Source organism: Branchiostoma belcheri, unplaced genomic scaffold (genome assembly GCF_001625305.1).
Source record: "Branchiostoma belcheri isolate BF01 breed outbred unplaced genomic scaffold, Haploidv18h27 scaffold34, whole genome shotgun sequence".
NCBI classification, from domain to species: Eukaryota; Metazoa; Chordata; class Leptocardii; order Amphioxiformes; family Branchiostomatidae; genus Branchiostoma; species Branchiostoma belcheri.
This window is the reverse complement of record NW_017803954.1, coordinates 604,669-607,812: the sequence shown is the minus strand read 5'-3', so window position 1 is coordinate 607,812 and position 3,144 is coordinate 604,669.

The following is a 3,144-nucleotide window of genomic DNA, read 5'->3' as shown; positions in this document are numbered from 1 at the left end:
CCTTGGCACTACTCAGGAAGGTGATACACTTCAGGGACCACTACCATGCCAGGAGAGCCTGATAACCAGTACATTTACAGAAGGTGTGCCATATTGTGATAACAGCTTTATATAGCACCAACGCTATCTCTCATTGAGAAAAAAGATGGATTGAAACACCATAGCACCCTCTTTGTCATTGCAGGACAACACACAGTCAAAGATAAACTCCAGCAAAGTTCCCTGGGTGCCCTGGTTGGTGTGTGGTGAGGGAGGATTGTTGAAAGGCGGTAAGTAGAGATGTATGTGATCAACCATGATAATGAGGAGGGAGACAGCTGCAGCCATTACACGCACAGAGGTCCACATGCCTGGGGCTGGCAGCAGGACTCCAGCGAGGGTCGACGCAAAGACTCATTCACTATGGCTACGAACAAAGGAGAAACAATGTACAAAATGACCTTGCCCAAACTCTTTGTCTCCATATGCAGGTTTCGCCTTTCTCGGCAGTGAAAAGCCCTTATGATCACATGCAAAAATACACAGGAAACACTGAGAGAGTATCAGATTCATCAAAAGGGGCCTCACCAAAGGGACCTCACCTAATCAACATGCCTCTCAATGACAGAAGAAACAACAGCGTTCAACGACTAACCCAGGATTATTCGGCTTAATTTCAGGGCTTGAAGCTGTGTTAGTTACTGCCACAGGGAAAATACATTCTTAGATGACATACTAGTATGTATGATACGAACCCAGTTTGCATTATAAACCTCACAGGTGTTTGCTACACAACCTGTAATCACATGTACTCCAAAGACATAGTCATCTGGCACATGATGACAAGAAAAGATAGAAATACAGATAGCATGTCCAAGCCTGTAGTATATTGTCATGCTCAGCTTCAAACCACCCATTTATCCTCCATCTGGGCTTCATTTCCTGGTGTGACCCACAGGTTGACAAATACTCCAGAGGAAATGCTTCATCATCTTCTGATGCTGGCATTTGTGCCTGCAATCTGAGGCTTGTTCCAGTAAGTTTGACTTGAATCCTCTCTCTAAAGTAACTCAGCCATGCCCTTGGCCAAGATAAATGCCTTCTGGCCATGGGGACTACATTTGCAGTTTTCCCCACAATCCTAAGCCAGATTAGACAGGTCTGTGAACTCAAAGCTCCTGGTAGATTTCCACTTCTGATTGGAAATTCTACACCATACAGGGGAGGATGAGATGGATTGTGCCATGATAAATGCCATTCTTCCAGTAAAGCAGGGCTCAATATTTGTTCTAATAACTCTGATGAATTCTGCTGATGACTAGAATGATTTAGCCTGACTAAAATCACCACTTCTAAGCACCCCTCCCACTAGTCAGGCATCTAGTGGGAGGGGGGCTAAATTAAGCCCTGGATAGTGAGAGTTTGTTTAACAGACTAGAATGATTTAACCAGATCATTCTGTACTGCATTATGAAGTTTCCATCAGGAGTGCCAAATACTAGTAGTAGATCATGGTACACACACACACACAATCATCTTCATAATATTCATGGTAGGCCTAGCTGCTGATAATATTACGGAAAGTGAATTTAAAAGCAGACATGACATATGACATTTATGTGGCTGAGACAGCTCTTTCCTCTTGTTTCTGTCTGGAAAAACTGAATACCAAGATTTACTAGTCTGCGAGAAGTCATGTTGATGGTTAGAACAGATATCAATGCAATGCAAACAACACAAACAAAGACTCCACATTGTCTTTGAACAGCGTCTCATGATACAGACATAACTAAGAAAGGAGCGAGATTTAAAGGCGACAGAACAGATATGGGGATACAGACGGTCCCTGGACGTGTTACTGAATACCTTGATCATTGCTATGACAAAAAACCTGGCCTAGCACATACATCGCTGATCCCTGAATGAATATGGAAGGCCCCACACATTGGAAATCCGATACAAAGAGGATTCTGAGGTTGCTCCAGGCTTCTGTGAAGCAGAGATGAGAGCCCTTTGCAATTTTCAAACAATGGAGGCCCCAGCATCATGTGAACAGTTTGAATGGAGGTGCAAAATCTACACGGACTGTTGTAACATTTGTTGAAGGGGTTTGCGTAGCCCGTACAAACGGGAGAGGCCAACCTCAAACAAACACTACACGTCGTATCGTGCATCCCTGTCACGCCACACTGGTTGATTATATCCTCCAGCGAAAACCCAACACAATGGACCGTGACTATCAGAACATGGAAATTTTGACAGCATTTATGTCCCTGTCGTTTTCCCACTACATTTAAGGTGATGTAGTCTGTAACGTATGTGTACTACAGTATACTGTAAGGAGAACATCTGAACAAAATACAAGATATCACTCTTCCAAATAAATGACTCAAAACTGCAATCTCTCAAATACTGGCCGGTCATTATAACCTGGGATGGGCACTTGGTCTAGAATAGATATTTATGATGTGGGAAAAGGGTGCAACCGACTGAACCATGCAGTCCATGCTTCACTTTTTTTAAATCCCCCTGCACCATCCAAATGCCGCAGTGCAAACGATCTGGCACGAAACACTTCCATGCCCACCATATGCCCTTCTGGTGAAAAACAATGCACAGAAGCCGAATACATCGAGTACAAGCTTTGTAGAAGGCTCCATATATTTCTAAGATTTGTCCAAGGTGGGGGGAAACCAGGAAAACGTCGATGATACGACAAAACCCGACCCTTGACGAACCCCCTCCCCCTCCTTAGGTCTGACCTCTGCATACATCTGTCCGCTCTCTGCCAACACTCGACCTTCTTACAGTTTGACAAGCTCTCTTGATCTTCGAATCAAGTGCCGTTCAAATCTTGTAAATGACAAAACGGAAAATACGACGAAAGAACCCAGAACCGTGCAGCTGATCACACAGAAATCGACCCGTCCCATACAGAAATTGACACTGGCATAACACAAAAAAGGACAGATTTACGTAAAGTACACCTACCAGATCAGTCCGTGCGAAGGCACAACCGAACAGTTCTGGTTTCTGCCTCCAATCACGAACAGATGCACGATTTATAATACAGAATGGAAAATAATTTTCCTCACATTTGCAACATCGTATCGATCATAAATTATTTGTATTGCCCGCGAAAAAATGCCACGGCCACATAGTGCC